Consider the following 14,584-nt stretch of genomic DNA (forward strand, 5'->3'; position numbering starts at 1 on the left):
GCAGGCAGATGACGACGACAATAAACGAAGCGTGTGTAGCAAGTGTGGCCCCCGCTGCCCTGGCTGGAGCGGACTCCTCTGAAGTAAGCGAGATACGGCGAGGCGAGCCGACGCAGGGGTCGGAGAGTTTATCTGCAGCCGCGCACATCTGGTTGATTTGCGCCCGGCACTGCTCTCTCTGCCTGCCACGACGCCGTCTCTGGGCTGCGCTCAGCCGGCCGGCCGGCTCGTGTCTGTCTTAAGTAGCAGCGGAGTGTGCGCCGCCGTCAGCCAGCTCACGAAAGAGCTGAATAATGAGGGCAAGGCTAAACTCTTCTGTTTGGCAGATGATGTCCATATACACTGAAGCGCCAAAGAAACTGATATATGTAGGTGTATTCAAATACAGAGATATGTAAAAAGGCAGAATGCGGCGCTGCGGTCGGCAACGCCTATATAAGAAGTGTCTGGCGCAGTTGTTAGATCGGTTACTGCTGCTACACTGGTACGATATCAAGATTTAAGTGAATTTGACCGTGGTGCTAAATCGGCCCACAAGCGGTGGGACACAGCATCTCCGAGGTAGCGATGAAGTGGGGACTTTCCTGTACGACCATTTCACGATTGTACTGTGAATATCAGGAGTCCGGTAAAACATCAAACTCCGACGTCGGTGGACCGGAAAGAGATATTGCAAGGACAGGACCAACGACGACTGAAGAGAATCGTTCATCGTGACAGAAGTACAACCCTTCCGCAAATTGCTGCAGATTTCAATGCCGAGACATCAGCAAGTGTCAGCGTGTGAACCTTTCAACGAAATATCATCGATATGGGCTTTCGCAGCCGAAGGCCCGGTCGTGTGCCCTTGATGACTGCACGACACAAAAGCTTTACGGCTCACCTGGGCCCCTCAACACCGACATTGAACTGTTAATGACTGGAAGCATCTTACCTGGTCGGACGAACCTCGTTTCAAATTGTATTGAGTGCATGGACGTGTACTAGTATGAAGACAACCTCATGAATCCATGGACCCTGCATGTCAGCAGGGGACTGTTAAAGCTGGTGGAGGTTCTGCAATGGTGTGGGGTGCGTGCAGTTTGAGTGATGTGGGATCATGATACGTCTAGATGCGACTCTGACATGCGACACTTACGTAAGCATCCTGTCTGATCACCTGCATGCGTTCGTGTCCATTGTGCATTCCGACAGACTTAGGCAATTCCAGCAGGACAATGCGACACCCCACAAGTCGAGAATTGCTACGGAGTGGCACCAGGAACGCTCTTATAAGTTTAAGCACTTCCGCTGGTCACCAAACTCCCCAGACATGAACAAAGCTAAGCATATCTGGGATGCCTTGCAACGTGCTGTTCAGAAGAGCTCTCCAACGCCTCCTACTCTTACGGATTTATGGACAGACCTGCAGGATTCATGGTGTCAGTTCCCTCCATCACTACTTCAGACATTAGTCGAGTCCATGCCACGTCGTGTTGCGGCACTTCTGCGTGCTCGCGGGGTCCTACACGATATTAGGCAGGTGTTGGAAGCTTTCCATAACTCGGCGTAACGTATTCCCTGGGATATTGCCGACGGTAGTTCTGATGAGATCCGTCAACTCAGGAATGGTGGCACGTGTTCGGAACACTTCTTGCTTCAAGTAGCCCCAAAAGAAAAAGTCTGCACATGAAAGGTCAGGTGAGCGAGGCGGCCAGGAAATGTCACCAAAACGGGAAATTATGCTATCGGGAAATGTCTGTCGCAAGAAATCCATGCAAATTCTGGTCACCATTCCTGAGTTGAAGGATACCATCAGAACTGCCATCGGCAATGTCCCAGGGAATACGTTACACCAAGCTGTGGGAAGCTTCCATAGCCGCCTACATGAATATGTTGTGCAGAGGCGGCATCATTTGAAAGGAGTCATATCCAAAAAGTAATCCACGCAATGGACAATGACTTACACATTAGTAAATGGCATACCTTTAACTATTAATTGACATAAGAGGTAATAAATAAATTACAGCTACTGCTTGATGGCGTGTTTTTAATATCCTACTATGAACGCTGCCGCACCCTGTATAATAAGGATCAGCTGGCTGGTACATAAGGGAAGTGACCAAGGGGCGGAAGTATGTTTGATTGACAGTTTCTTAAATGGTATTTGACCATACTACAATCTTCTGCGAACACATTTACATAAAATACACACTAAGAGTAGTAAGTGTAATTAAGGTACTAAACAGGTCAAGTAATAGCGAAGAGCATTTAAAAGCAAGTGTTAAGCTGAAGAGAATAATTATAGCTGTTGTAAGATATACGTCACAAACACTTCAGAAATTCTACAAAGTTATGATTCATTGTCTATGTATTGTTATCAGTGTATATCTTCATACAGGTGTCATCAACGTGCGCTGTGTGTATAAACTGCTGTTGTTGAAATATTTTGTCAGAATTTCAGTGATGGCAAATACTTCTCATCCCAATAAACTAATGCTGTACATAGGGAGAGGTGCATGTCATTCATTAAGTCCTTCGTTGGCTCTTCTTGCTGAATTACGAGCAGGGCGCTAGCAAAATGGAGATGATTGACAACGCTAGCTGTTTCATTAGCACCTCACCAGCTGTTTCGTTACCACAACCACCCATTATCTTTCCAAAGAAGTTTCGTGTAGTACACAATGATGTTATAAGATTCCTTAATGGGTTATTTTATATTTGAAGATGTCCCTGGAAGTGCAGCTTACTTCGCAACTACACGTACCCCTGCGTTGTGTCTGATCCCCGCAGTGTACTTTCGCTCACGTCATTTCAATCCGTTTCTCTTTCCTGTTACGTTATATGTACTGCTTTGTTGTGTTTATGGTAAAATTATTCGCAAATATTCTCCAGTTTCGACGTTGACATTGTCTTAAATGGAGACAGAGTCTGCGGTTGGCTACCAGTATTTTATTTGGAATTGTGTATCACAATGCTTCAAGCGTAGGAACTTATTAAGTAGCAAAAATTTAGATCTCAGGTAAGGTAACCATAACTCCTCTGACAAGAGTGGGATTTTCATACCTTTTCCTGCTCAAGACCCGGGTTCCCGGGTTCGATTCCCGGCGGGGTCAGGGATTTTCTCTGCCTCGTGATGACTGGGTGTTGTGTGATGTCCTTAGGTTAGTTAGCTTTAAGTAGTTCTAAGTTCTAGGGGACTGATGACCATAGATGTTAAGTCCCATAGTGCTCAGAGCCATTTGAACCAACCTGCTCAAGAACTGGGTCACTTTTTGATCCCTCATTAAATGTCGCTTTTAATTTTAACATTTCCTCTCCCTTTGGAATTGTAGCCTTTACTGAAATGAGTAATGGTAATCTGGTGTATGTGTGTATATAAGCAGTGGAAAAACTGTAAAAAGAACATTTCAGGATTTCAGAAATTTACTTATTAAGAAATGTAACATTCATAATACAGAATGTGCGGTAACAGACATCACAGAGAAAAAGTTTTGAATGAGCACTAGGAGTTTACGTTCATGTGAACTCCATACAGCAGTCATATTTCTTTAAAGATGAAATTTCATTGAGCAGCTCAGGTTTGCCTAATACGTGTGAATAGAAATGGTTCAAATGGCTCTGAACAGTACGAGACTTTCATCTGAGATCATCTGTCCCCTAGAACTTAGAATTACTTAAACCTAACTAACCTAAGGACATCACACACATCCATGCCCGAGGCAGGATTCGAACCTGCGACCGTAGCAGTCGCACGGTTCCGGACTGCGTGCCTAGAACCGCGAGACCACCGCGGCCCGCACTGGCGGCTACCCGAAATTTTTTTTGTGGCGGTGAATCTGTGTGCTTCCATTGAGCTGACTGGCGCTTTGTTTCTGGATTGAAAACTGGCATCCACGTCTCACCCATTGTCACAACCGACGAAAAGAAAGTCCCATTCATGCTGTCATTGCGCGTCAACATTGCTTGGCAACATGCCACACGGGCAGCCATGTGGTCGTCCGTCAGCATTCGTGGCACCCACTTGGATGACACTTTTCGCGTTTTCAGGTCGTCATGCAGGATTGTGTGCACAGAACCCACAGAAATGCCAACTCTGGAGGCGATCTGTTCAACAGTCATTCGGCGATCCCCCAAAACAATTCTCTCCACTTTCTCGATCATGTCGTCAGACCGGCTTGTGCGAGCCTGAGGTTGTTTCGGTTTGTTGTCACACGATGTTCTGCGTTCATTAAACTGTCGCACCCACGAACGCACTTTCGACACATCCATAACTCCATCACCACATGTCTCCTTCAACTGTCGATGAATTTCAATTGGTTTCACACCACGCAAACTCAGAAAACGAATGATTGCACACTGTTCAAGTAAGGAAAACGTCGCTATTTTAAGTATTTAAAACAGTTCTCATTCTCGCCGCTGGCGGTAAAATTCCATCTACCGTACGGTGCTGCTATCTCTGGGACGTATTGACAATGAACGCGGCCTCATTTTAAAACAATGCGCATGTTTCTATCTCTTTCCAGTCCAGAGAAAAAAAATCGGAGGCCTTAGAACTTGAATGCACCTCGTAGATGTCGGATTGGTTACGGTCAGTTATTGCGCTTAGTTCACGCTGCCGACCTAAGACGAAAATGAATCGCAGAGTGCAGAGGAAATACTGGGTAGCCAGCAGACAGTTCGTCGTAAGTACTAACACAGTTATCTTGCTTATGTAGCTACATTTTAATAACGCAATGCGATAGTAACCCTTGCCCCGGCCTACCTCCTCCCCCCCCCCCCCCCCTCATTTTCATACACCCCAAGTTCGTCTTTCGGGGAGGGGGGGGGGACAATTTGAAAACCCGTGGCCTAATGTGTACGCACTCTAACGACAAAGGCGGACCACTGTTACGGAAAATTCTGCGTGGATAATTGCGTCCTACATGTCTTCAATGCTGTCAAAAGTAAATATAGGTAATCATTTGCATGTACCAGCGTGACATAAAACGAACACTTTAGTCCATGATTCTGAATAATCATAACCTAATTTCGTACTAGCTGCACAAGGTAACAACGAGTGCTTAATAAATACGAACCTAGACCTCCCAGAAGTTTCAATATGAGTAATTAGCAGCGTTACAAAAATATCAACTTTCGCATTCAAAGACGAAAACACCGTAAACAAGCCTGAGAGACCGAATATGTACCCTTGTGGCGCTGGTGCAGACTTATACGTTGTGCGTATCGTGCAATAGGCATAACGGAAAAGTTGGCAGTTCCAGACTTGTACGCTTGGGGCACTGGTATAGACTAGAGTACGGTAGGTGTGTCTTGTATTATCGACCGAGAGCACAGCTGGCCCCCCCATGAACCATGGACCTTGCCGTTGGTAGGGAGGCTTGCATGCCTCAGCGATACAGATGGCCGTACCGTAGGTGCAACCACAAAGGAGGGGTATCTGTTGAGAGGCCAGACAAACATGTGGTTCCTGAAGAGGGGCAGCAGCCTTTTCGGTAGTTGCAGGGGCAACAGTCTGGATGATTGACTGATCTGGCCTTGTAACATTAACCAAAACGGCCTTGCTGTGCTGGTACTGCGAACGGCTGAAAGCAAGGGGAAACTAAAGCCGTAATTTTTCCCAAGGACATGCAGCTTTACTGTATGATTAAATGATGATGGCGTCCTCTTGGGTAAAATATTCCGGAGGTAAAATAGTCCCCCATTCGGATCTCTGGGCGGGGACTACTCAAGAGGACGTCGTTATCAGGAGAAAGAAAACTGGCGTTCTACGGATCGGAGCGTGGAATGTCAGATCCCTTAATCGGGCAGGTAGGTTAGAAAATTTAAAAAGGGAAATAGATAGGTTAAAGTTAGATATAGTGGGAATTGGTGAAGTTCGGTGGCAGGAGGAACAAGACTTTTGGTCAGGTGATTACAGGGTTATAAATACAAAATCAAATAGGGCTAATGCAGGAGTAGGTTTAATAATGAATAAAAAAATAGGTGTACGGGTAAGCTACTACAAACAGCATAGTGAACGCATTATTGTAGCCAAGATAGACACGAAGCCCATGCCTACTACAGTAGTACAAGTTTATATGCCAACTAGCTCAGCAGATGATGAAGAAATTGATGAAATGTATGATGAGATAAAAGAAATTATTCAGGTAGTGAAGGGAGATGAAAATTTAATAGTCATGGGTGACTGGAATTCGAGAGTAGGAAAAGGGAGAGAAGGAAACATAGGGGGTGAATATGGATTGGGGGACAGAAATGAAAGAGGAAGCCGTCTGGTAGAATTTTGCACAGAGCATAACTTAATCATAGCTAACACTTGGTTCAAGAATCATAAAAAAGGTTGTACACATGGAAGAATCCTGGAGATACTAGAAGGTATCAGATATATAATGGTAAGACAGAGATTTAGGGATCAGGTTTTAAATTGTAAGGCATTTCCAGGGGCAGATGTGGACTCTGACCACAATCTATTGGTTATGAACTGTAGATTAACACTGAAGAAACCGCAAAAAGGTGGGAATTTAAGGAAATGGGACCTAGATAAACTGAAAGAACCAGAGGTTGTACAGAGTTTCAGTGAGAGCATAAGGGAACAATTGACAGGAATGGGCGAAAGAAATACAGTAGAAGAAGAATGAGTAGCTCTGAGGGACGAAATAGTGAAGGCAGCAGAGGATCTAGTAGGTAAAAATACGAGGGCTAGTAGAAAGCCTTGGGTAACAGAAGAAATATTGAATTTAATTCATAAAAGGAGAAATTATAAAAACGCAGTAAATGAACCAGGCAAAAGGGAGTACAAACGTCTCATAAATGAGATCGACAGGAAGTGCAAAATAGCTAAGCAGGGACGGCTAGAGGACAAATGCAAGGATGTAGAGGCTTATCTCACTAGGGCTAAGATAGATACTGCCTACAGGAAAATTAAAGAGACCTCTGGAGAAAAGAGAACCACTTGTATGAATATCAAGAGCTTAGATGGAAACCCAGTTCTAAGCAAAGAAGGGAAAGCAGAAAGGTGGGAGCAGTATATAGAGGGTCTATACAGAGGCGATGTGCTTGAGGACAATATTATGGAAATGGAAGAGGATGTAGATGAAGATGAAATGGGAGATACGATACTGCGTGGAGAGTTTGACAGAGCACTGAAAGACCTGAGTCGAAACAAGGCCCCGGGAGTAGACAATATTCCATTAGAACTACTGACGGCCTTGGGAGAGCCAGTTCTGACAAAACTCTACCATCTGGTGAGCACGATGTATGAGACAGGCGAAATACCCTCAGACTTCAAGAAGAATATAATAATTCCCATCCCAAAGAAAGCAGGTGTTGGCAGACGTGAAAATTACCGAACTATCAGTTTAATAAGTCACAGCTGCAAAATACTAACGCGAATTCTTTACAGACGAATGGAAAAACTGGTAGAAGCCGACCTCGGGGAGGATGTTTCGGTTCCGTAGAAATGTTGGAACACGTGAGGCAACACTGACTCTACGACTTATCTTAGAAAATAGATTAAGGAAAGGCAAACCTACATTTCTAGCATTTGTAGACTTAGAGAAAGCTTTTGACAATGTTGACTGGAATACTCTCTTTCTAATTCCAAAGGTGGCAGGGATAAAATACAGGGAGCGAAAGAATATTTACAATTTGTACAGAAACCAGATGGCAGTTATAAGAGTCAAGGGGCATGAAAGGGAAGCAGTGGTTGGGAAGGGAGTGAGACAGGGTTGTAGCCTGTCCACGATGTTATTCAATCTGTATATTGAGCAAGCAGTAAAGGAAACAAAAGAAAAATTCGGAGTAGGTATTAAAGTCCACGGAGAAGAAATAAAAACTTTGAGGTTTGCCGATGACGTTGTAATTCTGTCAGAGACAGCAAAGGACTTGGAAGAGCAGTTGAACGGAATGGACAGTGTCTTGAAAGGAGGATATAAGATGAACATCAACAAAAGCAAAACGAGGATAATGGATGTAGTCAAATTAAATCTGGTGATGCTGAGGATTAGATTAGGAAATGAGACACTTAAAGTAGTAAAGGAGTTTTACTATTTAGGGAGTAAAATAACTGATGGTCGAAGTAGAGAGGATATGAAATGTAGACTGGCAATGGCAAGGAAATCGTTTCTGAAGAAGAGAAATTTGTTAACATCGAGTATAGATTTAAGTGTCAGGAAGTCGTTTCTGAAAGTATTTGTATGGAGTGCAGCCATGTATGGAAGTGAAACATGGACGATAACTAGTTTGGACAAGAAGAGAAAAGAAGTTTTCGAAATGTGATGCTACAGAAGAATGCTGAAGATAAGTTGGGTAGATCACGTAACTAATGAGGAAGTATTGAATAGGATTGGGGAGAAGAGAAGTTTGTGGCACAAATTGACTAGAAGAAGGGATCGTTTGGTAGGACATGTTTTGAGGCTTCAAGGGATCACAAATTTAGCATTGGAGGGCAGCGTGGATGGTAAAAATCGTAGAGGGAGACCAAGAGATGAATACACTAAGCAGATTCAGAAGGATGTAGGTTGCAGTAGGTACTGGGAGATGAAGAAGCTTGCACATGATAGAGTAGCATGGAGAGCTGCATCAAACCAGTCTCAGGACTGAAGACCACAACAACAACAGCAGCACAGCTGGCCTAGTCAACCAGTGAGGACGGTGTTTACGTCTTCCACTCAGCTTACCTACTTGCGGCATTTCAGTTCCTGTACGTGAATAGTATAATGAGAGTGAAACAGTTTCTGTAAATAAATCAAGAACTTCGGCGACAAGGTGTCCGCTTCCTTCCGAACTTTTAACTGTATACAGTACACTTCGGAGGTAATGCAGAAAATTGACGAAAACAAGAAACGATACTAGTACTACCAACCTTATAACTTTCCTGTTAGTTGATGATAAGATCATTGCAGAGAACACTGAACATGAAGTTCCGTAGCTAACTGCAGCCAGCCAGGTTTCTGCCAAATGCAGAATGACAATTTCGAGAAACATAGAAAGCAAAATTATACAAATTAACAGTGAAGTCGCAGAACCCGTTGTACAGTTTTTGTATTAGAGGCAGTTGAAGAAGACAACTTGGTGAACAGGAAAAAAAGAATAATCAGTGCTTTAACAGTTTCTTAAGTGCTTTTAGTAAAATTAAGAACGGTTTTGAAAACAACCCTAAATTTAGATGGAAAGGAACGTTTGCAACCAATGTGAAAATTAATTGAAAAACCGGTGTTTTTCGGTGTGCAATGGTGAGATTCGTATTTGGAATTACCATGAGTGACAAGAAAGCAAACTAATAGGCGAACAGAGTTATGTATAAGAAATAAGTATTACCATGATGAAAATGAAAAGAAGGTCAGCGAGACACGTAGGCAGCCAGCCACACAGTGGTAGATGGGCAGAGGCAGTTCTCTGCTGCGTTTCAAGAAACAAAAAAAAAAAGAACGAGACAGCGACCTGATGGAAAGTGTGGTGAGTTTAAAATGCCTGGCTGTGTGTAGCAGAAGATGTGACGCAAGCGGAAGTCTGGAGGTGACCATTTTCTGGCAGCGGATATAAAATGGTTGACATCTGGATATGCCGAGAGGAAACTCACGCCAATGATAACGGATAAAGCTTTAATTTCATCTTGAAAGCAGGATGATTTTTGTATAAGGCGCAGGTTAGAGGGTAGTTAATTACAGAACCATATAGATGAAACAAGAAGGTAAATGGATAAAGATCTAGTGTAGTGCAAAGATAAAGCCAAGCTGCTGGACGTATCCGATCTGGTCCTGAAGTTATGGAACAATGAATAACGAATGAGAAGAAAAATTATCGATGAGAGTTCTAATTTCACCGATTTACTCATCGTGGCCGTTTCGCGAGATATAAGTGGGATTAAGTGATGTGTCGTGTGCCTCCTTTTGTTATGTAAACTCTCGAATTTCAACAGACCTCTCCGTGACGACGCACAAATGTCCCCTTGCAGCGACTACCACAGCAATTTGTTGAGCATCTCCGTAGCTCTCGCGCGTACTAAACGATCCTGTGACGAAATGCGGCGTTCTTTGTTCATTCGATCTTCTCTGTCTCTTCAGGCAATACAACCTTGTAAGGCATGGACTCGCTCTACAGTCTGCAAACACTGACATCAGTTGGTAAAGATAAAAGGAGTAGCTATTTACTATTCCAGATAGCTGCTTCTGTATCAGAGCTACAAAGAAAGGGCACAGAAGTATCATTCGTAAGTAAAGGTTTTCAGACACTGCTACCAGTCACAGAATTTGTTGACTACTAAATTATTTATTTAGCGACATGTTTCGAGGTGATATCTCATCATCAGCTTATATTGGCATTACAAAAACATAAGTGTATAGAGATATTAAAGTTTCTTTACAAGCTGATGTGGTCATCCTGCGGAGAGAGAGACAAGGATAACCTAGTATGAGACGATGTCACTTCGTATATTGGTCTGTTGCTCACATGAAACTTTTTATAAAACACTCACATTGTTCTTACGTCCTGGCTTTCTTCTTGTGATGTGTTGAGGTATGGCTATTTCCATAACTCTTCTAAACATTCTGCGTGGTGTCTGTTTGTTCTACACTCCTGGAAATGGAAAAAAGAACACATTGACACCGGTGTGTCAGACCCACCATACTTGCTCCGGACACTGCTAGAGGGCTGTACAAGCAATGATCACACGCACGGCACAGCGGACACACCAGGAACCGCGGTGTTGGCCGTCGAATGGCGCTAGTTGCGCAGCATTTGTGCACCGCCGCCGTCAGTGTCAGCCAGTTTGCCGTGGCATACGGAGCTCCATCGCAGTCTTTAACACTGGTAGCATGCCGCGACAGCGTGGACGTGAACCGTATGTGCAGTTGACGGACTTTGAGCGAGGGCGTATAGTGGGCATGCGGGAGGCCGGGTGGACGTACCGCCGAATTGCTCAACACGTGGGGCGTGAGGTCTCCACAGTACATCGATTTTGTCGCCAGTGGTCGGCGGAAGGTGCACGTGCCCGTCGACCTGGGACCGGACCGCAGCGACGCACGGATGCACGCCAAGACCGTAGGATCCTACGCAGTGCCGTAGGGGACCGCACCGCCACTTCCCAGCAAATTAGGGACACTGTTGCTCCTGGGGTATCGGCGAGGACCATTCGCAACCGTCTCCATGAAGCTGGGCTAAGGTCCCGCACACCGTTAGGCCATCTTCCGCTCACGCCCCAACATCGTGCAGCCCGCCTCCAGTGGTGTCGCGACAGGCGTGTATGGAGGGACGAATGGAGACGTGTCGTCTTCAGCGATGAGAGTCGCTTCTACCTTGGTGCCAATGATGGTCGTATGCGTGTTTGGCGCCGTGCAGGTGAGCGCCACAATCAGGACTGCATACGACCGAGGCACACAGGGCCAACACCCGGCATCATGGTGTGGGGAGCGATCTCCTACACTGGCCGTACACCACTGGTGATCGTCGAGGGGACACTGAATAGTGCACGGTACATCCAAACCGTCATCGAACCCATCGTTCTACCATTCCTAGACTGGCAAGGGAACTTGCTGTTCCAACAGGACAATGCACGTCCGCATGTATCCCGTGCCACCCAACGTGCTCTAGAAGGTGTAAGTCAACTACCCTGGCCAGCAAGATCTCCGGATCTGTCCCCCATTGAGCATGTTTGGGACTGGATGAAGCGTCGTCTCACGCGGTCTGCACGTCCAGCACGAACGCTGGTCCAACTGAGGCGCCAGGTGGAAATGGCATGGCAAGCCGTTCCACAGGACTACATCCAGCATCTCTACGATCGTCTCCATGGGAGAATAGCAGCCTGCATTGCTGCGAAAGGTGGATATACACTGTACTAGTGCCGACATTGTGCATGCTCTGTTGCCTGTGTCTATGTGCCTGTGGTTCTGTCAGTGTGATCATGTGATGTATCTGACCCCAGGAATTTGTCAATAAAGTTTCCCCTTCCTGGGACAATGAATTCACGGTGTTCTTATTTCAATTTCCAGGAGTGTATATCGTGTCTCCCTACCACTTTCGCGCAACGAAATTTGTGTGCTAGCGTCCAGTGTTCTGGTAATCCTACTCGGAATTGGTCAATAAAAGTTCGTGGATGTAATGAGTTTCCTTCTCGAAAGTGTTGAAATTTTCTGACTGTGAGGAAATGATCGTTGTCGTACTTCGTCATAGTTCCATATGAAATTCGCGATTCTTCGCCACTTTTGTTTCTGATCATTTCTCCCGTCGTTCTTTCCGGTTGTGGTAGATCCATTGGATATTGCCCACTGTAACTTTCGCCTACCCTTGCGTAGTATCGTTGGAGTGGTACGCAATAATTTTCTTCCATCGGTTGTAAACGTGTAGCTGAATGCATTGCACTGTACTCTTCGCGACCTGGCTTTCCATTGTCACGTATTGGTTGGGTATCTTGTCTGGCTAACCTTGCTGCTTCATTGCACGATCCAAACTGTGGTTCCGCATGTGTTTGTGATGACGTTTGTTCATCAAGAATTTCGAAACGTGTTTGTTGTTGTGCAGGCTGTCTGATTTCACGTATGTAACTTTCCGCCTGTGATTGGAATCGCAAATGTGCAATATCTTCGTTAATTGTTCGTTTTTCCGGTGCTGTTACAGATACGGATGTGGTTGCAGACTCTGTGCTTGTTCGATTCTGTTCACTACGCTCTTAAATGGTTTGCAACAACTCTGTTCGCAATTTCTGAAATTGTCGCTTCGTTTGCGCTTCTATTTTGACTATGCGGTTATCATACCTTTTCAGCGCTGCTTTTGTGATGGTTTGTGTAACACACTGTTTTCAACAATTACACGCGCTGTACCTGCTGCTTGTCTAGTAATTACGTTTATCTGTTTCTCTAGTTTCTTGACTTCTCCGTGGGTGTTGTTACGTAATGTTTTGATCTCATCCTGAATGTCATTACGCAATGTTTGTACGTCCTCTTGCACCTTGTCAATGTCTGTTCTCACTTCTCGAGATTCTATCACTTTTCGAGATTCTTTTGCCTCGGCATCAATATGACTTAGGTGTACCTGAATTTTTTTGTTTTGTTCTTTAATCTCACGCATTTGTCTCGTGGTTTCTGCATTCTGAATTTTAATTTGGTTCGCAATTTCTTTATTTTGTCTTGTCATGGTTTCCGTAATTAAGTGTAATAATTCTGTCAGATTGGTGGGTACTATTGCGTTTTCTTCCGACGTCCTACGCTCTGTGTTTTCGCCCAAGTGTTGGGTCGCAACCGATTGCATTGAACTGTGCTGTGACACGTTTCTGCTCGCATTCCTTGTACTCTGTGGTGAGGGAGCTCTGATTACTTGTACTATCGGTTCTACGTATTCAAGACGCAAGTTAGAATCCTCATCGACTGTCCCTCTACTTTCCTGCTCCTCTGTCGTATGCTGACTTACGTTTTCTGTGCCTTGACGTACATTATCCTCGTTATGGTGCGTTATATATCCTATTTCTCGCGATACTGCATCGTCTGTTGTACTGTCCTCTATTCTCTGTCCATTTTCATGCTGGGTCTCTACCTCAATTCGGTCAAGGTCTCGATCTGCCATTGCTAATCTTTCCGAATACCTTATTATCTGTTTTAAAAGCAATTCACGCGCCCTAATTCGCGTCAACATGCGCTCATACGATCTCACGCGTTTCATAAACTTTTTGTTCACACGACTTGACACTACCAAGACTGACAATACATTCACTTACTTGTTGGGTCAGAACCAACTTGTCAACGATGTATCCGCCACCTGTGCGCTTGCATTGGAGAGAAAACTTAATTCTAACAATATTAACATTCATAACCTAATTATGCTATTCTCTGACAGAATCACTTCTTCTTGAATACCTTTACTATCTATCGCTGCAGCTACTGTTTTCGACTATGTATAGCTTTAAGAAAAAAAATTTTTTTACTGCGAAAATTTTTCAACAGGATATTTTTCTGACCTAGTTAGGCACGTGGTCGACATTCAATATGGTATTGTACCATCCTGGCAGGGTCCCCATTTTCTAAACATTCTGCGTGGTGTCTGTTTGTTCTATATCGTGTCTCCCTACCACTTTCGCGCAACGACGCTCTGAGCGTGTTTTTTAGGGAATTGACTAGGTTGATCCTGGGACCTGTTGCTGGTAAGGAGACTCCAGACCACACATGACATGTAGAATTCAGAAGAGTTCAGTGAGACTAGCGATGATATAACCAAATACTTAGTGATTTCAGCGTCAGCTCCACTGAACTCCCTGTAAAAGAATCTTACTACTAACTAAATTTAGTGGAAGGGGTTCAATGCTTTCCTATTTTTAGTTAGCTGGTAAAATAACGTCGAAAAAGCAGTTAAGTTTACCACTGGAAATTTTATTCTACTCACAAAACATTGTTTATAAATTGCACTATTGATAAAAGGAAATGTTTTAATACAGGATGGTAAAAACCAACTGCGTTCAACAAAAATGTGAACGAATATTCCCTGAATGGGTTTCCAAGTTCTACAATGGATCGAAGGATGACCTATGCCATATCACATCTATAATCTAGGTTTAAATTAAGTTTCACAAAAGAGAAAACTATCAAAATGGTCTACAGTGACCCTCAATTATCTTTAATTA

General features: G+C 44.3%; 1 protein-coding gene across 1 annotated transcript in view; it reads left to right on the top strand.

Moving 5' to 3' along the window:
• Positions 1–14,584, top strand: part of LOC124612778 (protein 60A-like) — a 194,354-nt gene that overhangs the window by 69,322 nt on the left and 110,448 nt on the right. The gene's annotated exons all lie outside the window — the stretch shown is intronic.

The sequence above is a fragment of the Schistocerca americana genome, chromosome 4, assembly GCF_021461395.2.
Source record: "Schistocerca americana isolate TAMUIC-IGC-003095 chromosome 4, iqSchAmer2.1, whole genome shotgun sequence".
Taxonomy (NCBI): domain Eukaryota; kingdom Metazoa; phylum Arthropoda; class Insecta; order Orthoptera; family Acrididae; genus Schistocerca; species Schistocerca americana.